Consider the following 14,753-nt stretch of genomic DNA (forward strand, 5'->3'; position numbering starts at 1 on the left):
AGGGTGTATATGTGTGCGTGTGTACAGATACATGTGTACGCGCACGCACACACACGTGTGCACACAGTGTAATCACAGCCTCAGAGTGTTCAGGGATTACATTATGATCTGTGCGTCCCAAATTAAAACATCTCACTTGAAGGATAAAGATGGAACTGATTAGCCCACAATCCTATGCCATTTATGATCTGTTCCCTAGGTACCTGCCTCTCTAGATTAATTTCCTACCACTTTATCCTGCATAAACATTTTGCTACTTGAAATTCCTCAAACATTGTATGTTCTTACCAATTGAAGCTAACTCTAAGATTTATAGGATCCTGATAGCTATTTCTGGATGTCTGATGACCATTTTAATAGGTAGAAGACTGTTTATGCCTTTGCCAATGCAGAGATATGCCAAATGCTTTAGATAGCTTTCAGTGATTTTTTTTTTTTGTTATATCCTTCCTTGTTCTTAGTAATCATTTATCAGCATATCAAATTTGAATAGTTTTCATGCCAGTGGCCTTGGACAATGAAAGGCTATTTTTTGGGGGATCCCTGAGTGGCTCAGTGGTTTAGCGCTGCCTTCAGCCCAGGGTGTGATCCTGGAGTCCTGGGATCGAGTCCCACGTCGGGCTCCCTGCATGGAGCCCTCTTCTCCCTCTGCCTGTGTCTCTGCCTCTCTCTCTCTCATGAATAAATAAATAAAATCTTTAGGAAAAAAAAGTCTATTTCTTTCATAACATGTAAAAAAAACCCCCACAAAAAACCTTTTTACTTATTTATTGCTCATTGTCTTTCTTTCCCTCCCTGCCTCCCTGCCTTGCTGTCTTCCTTCCCATTTCTTGATTTCTTGTAGTGTTTGACAGGTCATAGCTTTTTGAGTGATGGGCAGTAGGAAAAGTGAGATCCCGTATAGTTTAGTAGTTATTAAGATGTGTTCTAAAGCCAGATGGACCATATGAATCAGCATCCTAACAGTTGTAAGTTTCAGAAAATGCATTGCTGGTTGTTTTAATGGAGGGCTGGCTGGCTGGCTGGCTGGCTGGCTGGCAGATTTGATCTCAGCTCCAGCACCATTTATCTGTAATTATCTGTGTCCTTATTTTTGAGTTGTCTTTTCTTTGGAATACTTTTTCTTGTAGGAAAGTGGCTGGCCTAGTTCTAGGCCTCATACCCTATATCACTCCATCTGAAAATGTAGAAAATGTTCGTTCTCAACCCTACAGTGGGAGCCTTAGGTTTTATTTTATTTGGAACAACTTAGGCCACATGCCAACCCTTGTGGTTAAGGAAATCTGTACTAGTTGGCTCATAAAGGGATTAGTGCTCATCAATAAAACAATTGTCTTTGAATAAATAAGTAACTCTGGCATATTTAACAATGAGTGCCTGGAGAAGAATATTTGAGATCGAGCTCAGGGGCACACATGACCCATGCATCACACCTGGAATCATAACTGAAATAGCTTGATTAATCAAAAAATTAAATGAGTAGTTTTAAGACACTACACTTTGCTTGGTAGAGTCTCAACAGAAAAAATACCTACCTCAGATGGTTATGACTATCAAGAAGTGTGAACATTCTGAGATTTTACCCTACTGGGCAAGCTAATAATTTAGCCTGCCCCAGTTCATGTTTGCTCAGGACTCCTAATTCGGGTGCAAAGGGTTTATTACGATGATAGCAGTGGAGGAGTGTTAGCGTTTGTACTAGTTATCTCAGGCCCGGTTCCCACAAGGCAACGCAAAGACTCCAGATGACATCTGCAGGTGCCATAGGTTGCATTATATAAGAGGACCACCCCACTAAGATTAGGGCAGCGGAATCTTTCATAACGTCCTCTAAGCAAATCTGCCTGGCCTTTACCTTGAACATAGTCGTTATCTTTATTATACTGGACAATAAATCTACCTTTTGTTCCAGAGAGAGAGTATGTTTGTCTTCCAAGACTTCTTCTACACAAGCATCCCTGAAAAGATAGCCTAGAACAAAAGCTGTTAGTGCCTCCACTTGCAAGATGTGCATAAATATGAGGGACCTGTGGAATTGTTTCCTGATGACATCGCACATTTCTGCTGCCTCTCAGCTTCTGGAGACTTTTCCCATGAGTATGCCACACCAGGGGTATTCTATGCCGGCCAACAGAAGCTGCATCAGATCTGTTTACTTCATCGAATGGAGTGTTGAATCAAGACTACTATCAACAGGATTCCAAGCAGTGTGGTGAGGCCAACCTCATCTTCCAGGGGTCCAGCCATACCCTCTAGGGTCCCAGACTTAGCTAACAAATCCCATAACACATCAGGGTCAGTGAAAACGTGGTGGCTTTATCCTTAAGTTTCTGTATTGACCTTTCCACTTGGTTTAGCTTTAATCCAGGCAGTGCAGGATGTATCTACTCTGCCTCAGCCCAATAGGAGTAAGTCTAGGGCACTCTGTCATCCATAACAGCCTTGGCCAGTGAGCTGAAGCTGACCTGAATGCTTTCCAAGGCCTGGTTGGTATCATTGATCACTTCAGCTCAAGTCAGGGATACATTTCACAGCACTTTTTCTAATTAGATGGCTCCTGTTGTAGGAAAAACTGCCCACAGAGTGTGCATAAATAACAAGTCAGTTGTGCCTCTGGATGGCTCTCCCAGGTGTGAAGGGTAACCTCCTTTTATATGGATTTCAGCAGTTTTCTGATAGCTACGTGATCTAGTGGTACATCTCTAGAGGCAGTTGTAGAGTTGCTTGAACCCCTCTGTGCCTTCCCATGTTTAACAGAATCCTTGAATCCCTATGTGATCTGGCCTTTGGCCATATTTCCAACTACATCTTGTCCCAGCTTTCCCCTTGCTCTCTACATTCTCTAATTTTCTTATGTTCGCTGTGCTCCCTCTTAATACGTAGCTGGGCCCTCAGTATAAAATGCTTCTCTCTCTCCAGTCTCCGTCTAATCAGTTTCCATCTCCCCTTTGTTGTCTCTGACCCCACCTATCCTTATTATCCTCTTGTACTGATCTTGTATCTTTGAGATGTTATGTGTATATTGCTTCATGGTACTCACCACAATTTCAGTTTGCATCTATTAGAGTTGTAAAAATAGACACACTAGTGTCTATTCTTTGCCAAACGGTATGTTCTGTGATGGCTCGGAATGCATTTGTTGTTGCTTATCTTTATATTCCTACAACTTCCTAGCACAGTTTCTGGGACATAGTCAGTAGTCAGTAAATATCTATTAAGTTAATTAATATTTTTATGTATTTAAAATTAAACATTTGGAAAGGATGTTGGTATCAAGCCCTTGGGCAGAAATCGTTCATGCATCAGATGTGGCTCTTCACAGTTGGCTGTAGCTTGATTGACTAGGAAAGGAGATGCAGTTATAAAACACCAAGTAAAATATAGGTGTGATTAGCAAAGAAAGGAGCAATTAAGATTGGTCAGAGAGACTTTTTTTTTTAAGATTTTATTTATTTATTCATGAGAGACACACAGAGAGAGAGAAAGAGAGAAAGGCAGAGACACAGGCAGAGGGAGAAGCAGGCTCCATGCAGGGATCCCGACGTGGGACTGGATCCTGGGACTCCAGGATCATGCCCTGGGCTGAAGGCAGGCGCTAAACCGCTGAGCCATCCAGGGATACCTGGTCAGAGAGACTTTTGCAGCACTTAGGGAAACATGGCTTGAGCCTGAAGAGTGTTGCATTTATTTCCTTGAACTTAGCAACAGTCTATCAAATGGGCAGGCAGTAGTTAATCAGGAGGTGACTTAATGGGGCCCCTGGGTAGTACAGTTGGTTAAGTGTCCAACTCTGGGTTTCAATGCAGGTATTATCTTAGGGCTGTTAGATCAAGCTGCGTATCAGGCTTCACGCTCAGTGGGGAAGGGAGGCTGCTTGAGTTCTCTCCTCTGTCTGCTCTTCCCACTTGTGACCTCCCTCTTTCTTTCTCTGGAAATAAATAAATATATCTTTAAAAAAAAAGGTAACAATATGTAACTAAATCCCAGGCTACTTGAAGTCTTAATGGAGAAGTCCTTCAAAGACCCATCCTGCCAATATGCAGGTAATGGATGATCCTGTTCCTCAGCTGGTTCCTCAAGGGGTTCAGGGTAGGCAAGGCCTCAAGGTGATGCTTAGGAGTTGGATCTATTCAGTCAAATGAAAAATAGTGATTGTATTCACTCGAAGCTGCCATTATAAATTCATCTGGAAGTTCTTTTTATTTTACTTGCACTTTTAGTTTTTTTATTGAGGTAGATGATTATTAGGAAATTGATTAGGATAGTGAAAACAGTCAAAATGTTTACTTTTAATTGTTTCTCCACTTCGCAATAAGCTGCTGAAAGTCAGGTACTCTACTTATTCCTTGTGTCTCAATTACTGGGATAGTGCCTAGGATGTACCAAGTGGTGACTCCATGGAGTTTTCTTCTGTAGGCTCCAGAGACTGCCTAGTTTCGACCAGGCTCTGCTGCTTCTTGCTGTGTAGCCATGGGAGTTTACTGAGTCTTTCTAGCTTCAGCTTCCTCATAGAGCTAATAGAGCATAGAAGATTCTTGGGAGAATGGAATGACATAATGTATACAGGAAGTCTTTAGGAAGTGCCTGGCACATATTTAATGCTTGATGAACATTAGCTTTCATTTTTAGGAATATAGCATCACACTTCCCCTACATTTTGGTCAGAGTTTGGAATCTTATTATTTTTTAAAGATTTTATTTATTTGAGAAACAGCACAAGCAGGGCGGGGAGGGGGGCAGGGTAGAAGAGGCAGAGGAGAAACAGACTCCCTGCTGAGCTTGGGAAGCCCGATGTCTGGCTTGATCCCAGGACCCTGAGATCATGACCTGAGCTGAAGGCAGCCGCTTATCTGACTGAGCCACCCAGGTGCCCCAGAGTTTGGGAATCTTGAAAATCAGTTGGAATATTAATAGCTATGTTAGTAAAGGCAATTAGTGGTAATTGTAAGTTGAGAGGCTATTCTTCTTCAAGTGGTGACTCAGGGATCCAGAATCTTCCTCTCTTGGTTCTATCTGTGCTCTATAGCCTCCTTGGAAATCCAGCTGCATCCCCCTATCCAGCTGGCTGATGAGTGAAGATCAAGAGTTTGTAGGATCAAACAGGCAGTTTTGGGGGCCTGGGGTAGCAGTGATACAATTCTCTTCTACCCATGTTCTTATTGACTAGAATTCAGCTATATAGCACCATATAAATGCAAGTGGACTGGAGAATGTAGTCTTTTTTTTTTTATAATAAATTTATTTTTTATTGGTGTTCAATTTACCAACATAGAATAACACCCAGTGCTCATCCCGTCAAGTGCCTCACTCAGTGCCCATCACCCATTCACCCCCACCCCCCGCCCTCCTCCCCTTCCACCACCCCTAGTTCGTTTCCCAGAGTTAGCAGTCTTTACATTCTGTCTCCCTTTCTGATATTTCCCACACATTTCTTCTCCCTTCCCTTCTATTCCCTTTCACTATTATTTATATTCCCCAAATGAATGAGAACATATAATGTTTGTCCTTCTCCGACTGACTACTTCACTCAGCATAATACCCTCCAGTTCCATCCACATTGAAGCAAATGGTGGGTATTAGAGTTAGGAGTCTTTATGTTCTGTCTCCCTTTCTGATATTTCCCACACATTTCTTCTCCCTTCCCTTATATTCCCTTTCGCTATGGAGAATGTAGTCTTGTGTGTCTAGGAAATGCTATGAGGAACTCACTGTATGTCTGCAAGATCTCATTAATAATCACCAAATATCTATAACCAGCTTAGAATAATACCATTTTCACCGAATTTAATCTGGTTTTGTTGATATTACTCTTGTTGTTTGCATTCCATTTGTTCTCACAGATTGCCTGGTATGGCCATGTCCTGCCTATAGGTAGATTCAGTCTGACAGCTGGAAAAATAGTAGGAATGATGAGAAAAAACAGGGGCCTTGCCTCCACACAGGCACCATGAAATTTTTGATGCTGTTTTATGTCTTGGAAATCATAAGAACTGCAGAGATATAGCTTTATGATATTTATTGATTTCTCATTAAATTCTCCTTTGATTTAATTGTAGTTTCACACAGATCCCATTTCAAATCTTTATAAGTTCTACTAGCTTCATATTTGACTTTGAGATTCTAGTTAATCTAAGTTTTATCTATTAGGAATCTGTATATGCTATGTCTATTTTATTATTATTTTTTCTGATCTGCTTTTAGCAGTTATTTTTCAAGATATGTCTGCTCCATGGATCAAATACTAATCTCCATTCCACCAAGTAGAGATACCTAGTTCTTAAACTAAGGCAATTGACCATGTCAGTTTGACATCTACTGGTTCTGTGGCATTATTTTTAGTCATTCTTTATTCTCTGTATTCTTAATTCATTTGATGAAGAGGGTTTTGGATTCCCCAAGCTAAGAAACAAAAGTGGCTGAGTGTCCTCCTTACTGCTTTTAAACCTGAGGGATTATCAGATGCATTACAACTCCATAAAGCTCAAGGCAATTTAATAACTTGCACACTCCAGATCATAAGAACATATAAAACAACTAGGACAGTAACAGCTTAAGTAGGACATTTCCTTTCTAAACAGTGAGAAGTCAAAGCATTAGACTGAGTCACAATGGAACTAAAACTCTACTTCTACACCTTGAACCTTTGCAATCATTGAAACTATTTATAGCAATTGGCTAGTTTACTTTTGAGTCTTAGCAAGTGCTTTTCTTGTGTATCATCAAAAGTATATGTGACATATTGATGGTTAGAGTTACATGAGGGTAACCTAGATCTGGATCATAAGATTATGTTAATACTCCTGCCTCTTGAGGACACATACTTTTATTCACACAATCCCCTGTCGCAGGACCTCTGCTCTGGGAGCCAGAGGCACACAAGAGTTGGGTGCAAACCTTAAGGTTTCTCCTCCTTGATTTTGGAGAGCTCTAAATTGAGATCATAGCACTCTGCAGTATGTCTGGTGAGTATTTTTGTGTTAGGATTCATAATATTAGGATAAAGGCTCACATGATTGAATACATTTCCCTTTAAGCCATATTCTTTCATATTCTCTGTCTCAAGAACTGCTAAGAAGATGAGGGGTGCTAAAGTTGAAGTTCGAGTTTTGTGGCTTTTTTTATCCGTGGTCTCTAGGTAGCTCTTTATCTCTTTATTCAGCTGTATTTAGTGACCAAATCTAGGAGCTGTTTCAACCAACTATGTGTAACTAAGATCGTCTTAAAGGGATTTGTTTATCAGCATGAACCTTCTATTCAGGAAGATGTCAAGGGCATATTTTTGTTGGTGGGACCTTTCTGGACCTTGGCTGGGACCTGAGGATTCAGAAAGAATGGCAGTGTTGGTTTACTTTGATTTATCTTTTTTCTCAACTGTTGTATTTTTTGTGTTTTATGTGTGCTTAGCAGCTCTGTGCACAGTTTTATTGACTTCTAAACTAAGCAAATAGAACAAACTCTGGTGGTATAAAGTGCTAAGTGAGCGAGCCACAGGGAGCACATTATACCAAGGATCTTCACTCAGCTCTGGCTGCCAATTTGCTTTCAAGTGCAATTCAGGAAGCCGGTTATGGTCTATCAAGCCCTAAATAATCTAGGCCTTGTTCACCTCAGAAATTAGCTGCTGCTTTTTATACCATCACCACAATTAATCATGGCCCATCATTCTCATGTCACATGTGGGAAAGTTCTGCAAATATTTCATTTGATGAACTCTTCCTACAATCTCTCCCCTTTGTTTATAATGAGAGGTAGTGGAGAGGAATAGTTAGGAGTTGGACTTTTTGAGACTGGGCTTGAAATTCAGTTTTGCTACAGAATAACAATGGGATGTTGATCAACATACTGTAACCAATGCTACTGTTAATTATAAGAGCAAACACACAACACTGTGTGTCTGATACTATTCTAAGTTTTAACAAATATTATTTCTTTCAGTTATTGCTCCCAACCCTATCCTGCAGGTTTTATTGCTTTCCCTAATATGTAGGTGGGGAAACAAAAAATTACTGAAACTCTGATTCTCAGATTCCCCAACTGTAAAATGAGAGTAATAGTACTAATGTAATAGTAATGTGGTAAGGATCAATTGGAATTTTGTATTTGAAATGTCTTTCACCAAATATATCCTCAGTAAGTATTAGCTATTAATATTATGATCACAGTTTTATTAGGGTACTCCAGAGAAAGAGAAACCCTATATATCTATATCTATATCTATATCTATATCTATATCTATATCTATATCTATATCCATACAATATAATTAGGATTTATTATAAATGATTAATATAATTAAAATCTCTCTATATAAATATATATAAAGTAAATAAATATAAAAAAACAAAAAAAAGAAAAAAAGAAAAGAAAAAAAATAAATATATGTTTGTGTATATAAATTTATTGTAAGGAATTGGCTCATGTGATTATGGAGGCTGGGAAGTCCAAAATCTTCAGAGGTGGACTGATAGTGTGGGAGACTCAGGGAGAGCCCACTTTCCAGTTAAGGGGCTATCAGGCAGTAAAAATCAGTGTTGCAGATGAAGTTTGAAGGCAATTAGCTAGAGAATTATGTCTTACCTGGAGGAGGGTCAGTCTACAGTTTATGCGGGCTTTCAATTGATTAAATGAGGTCCACCCATGTTATAGAAGGCAATCTGCTTTACTGATTAAAAAGTTAATCTAATGTTAAGGTCTTCCCATTTAAATCTTAATCTCACCCAAGAACACCCTTCTAGAAACATCCAGAATAGTGTTTGACCAAATATCTGGCCACCTCATGGCTCAATCAAGTTGGCACTTAAAATGAACCACCATCACAGTAGTTTATCTGATGTACTAATCAATCTGATGAATATATTTTCCCCACTACATATAATCTTCTCAAGAGAGTGACCATGTCAGTGGTATTTTTGTTTTTTTAGGGCTTTAGTCTCACTGGAGATAATGTCATAAAAGTCTGTGGATGCATATATACACATATATGTGTGTGTGTGTATACACAGACAAATATACACACACAAATAGATAAACACACACAAATATATGAATATGGATGTATGTATTTTGTTTTGGATCTAAAATTTTCCATTTCATCCATGCAGACAAGGACATTGTTTTTTGTCCTTGATTGTTTTTTGTTATTTGTTTTTCTGCTTGAGGGAAGGAGTGTTCTTAACTCCTGGATTCCTGGGAATATTTGGGTATCCTTGAGGGATATTGAATGATGAATCTATTTTGCTCCAGATGTGACTATTGTCAGGCTAGGGTGTGCCTGTCATTAGCATGAGTGTTCTAAGGCTGAGACCCAATAGAGCTCTCTTGTATCAAAAATATACTTGCCCAGGAGGTGGTTTTAGAAGTTTACCTTAATATTTGGAAAAACTTGGTTGAAATCCACACTTTTAATACTCTACTGTAGTTTAGTTCCTCTATTTTAGTTATTTTTTTTAAAAAGAAGAAGAAATGATCTTTCCTGTTCGTCAAGCTTTTCATGTCATATGATGTTCTTGTCACTGGACCAGCATGTAGTTATTTCAAGGCCTTAAAATGGACCCTGGAAGATGTAATTTAACTGGCTTTGTGTACAAACATGCAACAACCGTAATGAAATCGGCATTTTGTCTGGTTCTCTCTAATCATACAGTAACGTACCTTTGTATGCAGTTGGAGCAAATTAAAACACCATTTAATCAGAAGTCATTTGGTAATTAATCATTTCCTGTATTTACGTTTTCCCCTCTAACTTGTTTGCAAAACTCAGGCTTCCAAACATTGACTTTAACTTCATTTGGTTCATTGTTTTATAGTACCTTTTCAATGCTGAAGTGACTCTTTAACTTAATCTTTCATATAATAACTGTTAATATTTTACCCAAGCTGCTTTTGGACCTTCAGAACCATACTGAGATTGTGGATTGTAAGAGAAAAGTCAGAAGCAGGGATGAAATATTGAAAATTTGACTCGCTTTAGCAGGTTGAACCTCTATGTTAAAAATAACAACAGGAGGGGCGCCTGGGTGGCTCAGTGAGTTAAGCATCCAACTCTTGATCTCAGCTCAGGTCTTGATCCTCAGAGTCGTAAGTTCAAGCCCCAGGTTGGGTTCCATGCTGGACATGGAACCTACTTAAAAAAATAAAATAACAATAGGATATAGTGAGTGTCACTATCTTATATGGAGGAAGCCATGTAGAAATTATAAAGAGAAAAAGCAGAAATAAAACAAAATCTTAAAGGGCCAGTAACCTTGTACTTCTGTCTATTTTATACAAAATAAGTCTGCTAATCTTCCTTAAAAATCCTTTCAGTAAAGAGTTATAGGAAGGGACAAGGACAAAAAGAAGACAGTGACACTAAAGAAAGTTTCTCTCCAGTGTGCATAATGCCCAGTCTCTCTTTTTTAAAAGGAGTCTGTTGTGAGTTCTCTCTGTTAAATGATTCATGCATAAGGATTCCCAGTTGATTCCAGTAAGATTCCCAGTTCATTTGACTTTGTCGTTGGTCAAAAAGAATATTGCTTTCTTCCTCTGGGACTGGCGAGATGCACATTTAGATACAGTGCCGGCTCACTCTTGAGATGATGCATCTAATAGTTGTACATCCTGGTAGTCCTTCTGGGAAGAATGTTTTTAAAGTTTATCAGTGTCTTATTGTGACTCCTTGATCATGAGGACTCTCTGGTGTTCAGGTCCATGGTCTTTTTTTTTTTTTTAACATTTTATTTATTCATGAGAGACACAGCAAGAGAGGTAGAGACATAGGCAGAGGGAGAACCAGGCTCACTGTAGGAAGCCCGATGTGGGACTCGATCCCAGGATCCCGGAACCCTAGGATCACGCCCTGAGTCAAAGGCAGATGCTCAACCACTGAGCCACCTAGTTGTCCTAAGGTCCATGGTCTTAAGTAAGGACTAGTCTACTTGATTAAAAATGAGCAGGGGAAAAAACAAAACAAAACAGGCAAATGGGGAGGAGAAGGGCAAAGAGCAGATAGAGTAGAACCTGTATCTGCTGAGTTGGCTTTATTTTATTTTATTTTTTTTACAACTATGTCCAAATAGAGTGACCCTGCAAATAATTTATCAAGGTTGACCTCTGCTCTTGACCTCAAAAATCTTCCTGACAACCATTTTTAACAGTCAGCTTTGGGGAAAACATAATAGTTTCTGCCCCCTTATTTCCTTGGATAAAGTCCTAGAACAATAATTTCCTAAACTGAAGTATGAAAGGTACATACCATGAGGAGAAGAAAGACAACTTATTCACTATTGGCAAGGTGAGATTGTTGCGGAGGTTTGGGATACAATAAAGAAACAGAGTGGCCCATTCTGCACACTCCACCGCAGTGAAGAAGGTCAGCGCTAAGTGGTGAAGATTCTTGACTGAAACTCCTGGCTCAACATACAGCAACAAGAAGCTGAAACCTCTCCCTGAAGATTCATGCTTCATATTAACAAAACAATTTCTATTGGTACCTACTCCCCTGTTACGATAATTCTGGGAGAGAAGCTATTCCAAAGGCCTCTGGGGCTCTTTTCTGCCTTAGGGCCTCTGAACTTAATATTTTCTTCCCCAGAAGCTGCTGACCCAGATCTTCTCTAGGCTGGAGCTCTCTGCTGTTTGGAAATCAAATATTTACTTTTCGGACTCTGTTTCTGGCCCCAAACGAAAGCAGCCCTCCCTGTCACTCTGTCACTTCAGTTTTATGTTTTACGTAGCTTTATGTTAAAACATAACAAAACATGTTTTAGCAGAACACTGTCACTGTTTGTATACCTATTGTCTATCGTTCTGCATTCCCCCACTAGAATGAAAGATCCAGGTGAAGGAGGGAGTTGCCTTTCTAGTTGGTGCTGTATTCCCTGTATATTGGTATCATAGGTGCTTTAAAAAATATTTATTGAATGCATTGTTGGCAGAAAACAGAGCCACCTTAGAGTTTTCACTTGCAGCTTTTTTATTTTTAAGATTTTATTTTTGGGGCACCTGGGGGGCTCAGTGGTTGAGCATCTGCCTTCGGCTCAGGTTGTGATCCTGGGGTGCTGGGATCGAGTCTCATATCAGGCTTCTTGTGGGAGCCTGCCTGTGTTTCTGCCTCTCTCTCTGTGATTCTCATGAATAAATAATATCTTAAAAAAAAAAAAAAACCCAACCCTCTTTCTAGGCCTGTCTCATATTCTATAGCCAGTGAGTGTTTATTCTATTATAATCGTCAAACACCTGTAAAGCCTTGCCTTTTTCATCCTCCAAATGGAAGAAATTGCTCCTCCAGCGAATGCTATACCTGAGGACACCAGAAGGGGTGCTGTGGGGCTCTCCTCCCATCTCCCTGCCAGCTGCCCTACAGAGGTAGGCCTCATTGAGTTCTGTGATACAGTATCGCTGAAGAATGTTAACCATTTTGAATCCCTTGAGTTGTCTGTTCATTCATGGAAAGAAGAATCCACCAAAGGTAAATGGGAGCCACAAAGGCCTTCCTGGTAAAAGAAACATGCTTTTCTTGGCTTATTTGCATTTTAATGCTACCCAATAAGATAACTTTCTTCATGATGAGAACAGGGCTCTCAGGTCAATAGCATTTTTCAAGAGAGTACCTTGAACCCTGCTCTTAACAATTTGGGATAAACAGCTACTACAGTCTCCATTCTAGATATCTCCTAGACCTAGACCTTCTCTTCAAAATAGCTCTTTGGTTGTACAGAGTAAATGGATATCAGTCACGCTACTTCCTGGATTCATTTTCTTTTTCTTTCTTTCTTTCTTTCTTTCTTTCTTTCTTTCTTTCTTTCTTTCTTTCTTTCTTTCTTTCTTTCTTTTTTTTTTTTTAAGATTTTATTTATTTATTCATGAGAGAGAGAGAGAGAGAGAGAGAGGCAGAGACACAGGCAGAGGGAGAAGCAGGCTCCATGCAGGGAGTCCAACGCGGGACTCAATTCTGGGACTCCAGGATCACTCCCTGGCCGAAAGCAGGCGCCAAACCACTGAGCCACCCAGGGATCCCCAGGATTCATTTTCTGAAAGGTGTTCCGTTTACTGCAACAAAGTATTTTGTAGTATTTTGTTGAAATACTAAATTATAGGTCTTGCCTTGTAATTCCTTATTTTGGAGATGTGGACTGGGTCACTGAAAGTGATTTTGAGAAGTCCTGTGGTGAAGAAGGAAGATTTCCTGAGACTAGGCTGGGGACAGAGGTCGGCCCAACAAATGAATGACAGCTCTCAGGACTGGCACCTTGTTCCCCATTAGGGAAGTGCCAGAGCCAAGCAGGGGAACTGCTGTGTGGGGCACAAAAGGGAGAGGAGGTCTTAGCTACCATGGCTCCTGATTCTCAACATTGCTTCAGATCCCTGGGCCTGAACTGCACTATGGAATGAATGGAGAGAGGACTGCAGGGAAACATCGGGTCTACAAATGTGGGTATTCCTGTAGTCCCTAGTGCTGTACTAATCGCCTATGACAAGAGGGCCCACATCGTTGTCTTGCTGGAGTGCATAACCTTGGGAGCTCTGCACAACTGTGGAAGAAGAAAAGTAGATGAAATTTTTAAACGAGCTTGAATTTCCCACCCTGGCACTGCATCCCACAAACTGTATTTCTGTTCATTACAGAATATGAAGAAACACAGTATTTTCACTACCTTTCAGTTGATGGTGGTGGACTCAGAATACCGATCTGCTTTGATGTTTTTCTGAGAGTCTATCAAATACTTGCCATGTTAAGCCCTCTTACCTTTCTACCTCCACAGAAGATTAGGGAGTGACTTTATGGGTCAGCTGAAAGTACATTTTTCATTTCACAGTATCATTCTTACGGATGCTAGGGTGCTATGACTTAGGTTTGACACAAACTTGCAAATGTCTCAACATTGAGATTTGTGGGTTTTTTAACAGAAAAGATTTCCTTTGGTTTGGTTATATATGAAGGTCACAGGAGACTCTTCCTAAAGCTCTTGACTGAACCAAATTTGACTGTGGTATCAACTAAAAGGCAGCTTCTAGCCATTGAGACTACTTACAAGCCTCACAAAGTAAAGGAGCATTTTGTTGTACCGATAACTAATATATGTGAGCAGGAAAATTTTGCCAATAACAAGAGAAAATGAGAGACATCTGCTTCATAATATGCCTCAAACAATAAAAAACTACCATTTGTACCCTCTACAACAGGTTAAGAATGTGGATTGTAGAGTCTGCACGAGAAAGAAAAAGCCATCTTCAGAGACTGTCATTCAGTACAACTCAGAATGGAGTTCTAAAACTATCATAGCACATCACGCTGCCAACCATCAAATAGTCTTAATTAATCATACAGAAGCAAAGCTCATAAACTGTGTCATGTTCCAGAGAAAAATGCCTCTGGACCTGAAATATGTGGTTAGCTGCAAAGATTTAACCACTAGCTTTGCCACTTACCAGCTACGGGAGCTTTGCCAAGTGGTAGGAACCTTCATGTACCTCAGTTTCTGCTTCTATAAAATAGGGATAATGCTAGTATCTCAATTTTAAGATTATTTTGAGGGAATCCTGGATGGCTCAGGGGTTTAGCACCTGCCTTCGGTGCAGGACGTGATCCTGGGGTCCCAGGCTCCCTGCGTGGAGCCTGCTTCTCCCTCTGCCTGTGTCCCTGCCCCCCCCCCCCCCCGTGTCTCTCATGAATAAATAAATCCATAAATAAATAAATAATCTTAAAAAAATAAGATTATTTTGAGGTTGACATAAGAAAATTACATAAGGCACTGTACTGAGATGTAGCACCT

At 40.0% G+C, this 14,753-nt stretch overlaps 1 protein-coding gene across 8 annotated transcripts in view; it reads left to right on the forward strand.

The window, feature by feature from the left end:
* Nucleotides 1-14,753, forward strand: part of NAV3 (neuron navigator 3) — a 1,006,607-nt gene that overhangs the window by 305,313 nt on the left and 686,541 nt on the right. The window contains exon 1 of one of the 8 annotated variants that reach the window (XM_077845597.1): nucleotides 2,055-2,212. The exons of the other annotated variants lie outside the window; for them this stretch is intronic. The gene's annotated coding sequence lies outside the window, so the exon portion shown is untranslated. Of the gene's footprint in view, nucleotides 1-2,054; nucleotides 2,213-14,753 lie in introns of those variants that run through there. 8 annotated transcript variants of the gene reach the window in all.

This window comes from Canis aureus, chromosome 13, assembly GCF_053574225.1.
Source record: "Canis aureus isolate CA01 chromosome 13, VMU_Caureus_v.1.0, whole genome shotgun sequence".
NCBI classification, from domain to species: domain Eukaryota; kingdom Metazoa; phylum Chordata; class Mammalia; order Carnivora; family Canidae; genus Canis; species Canis aureus.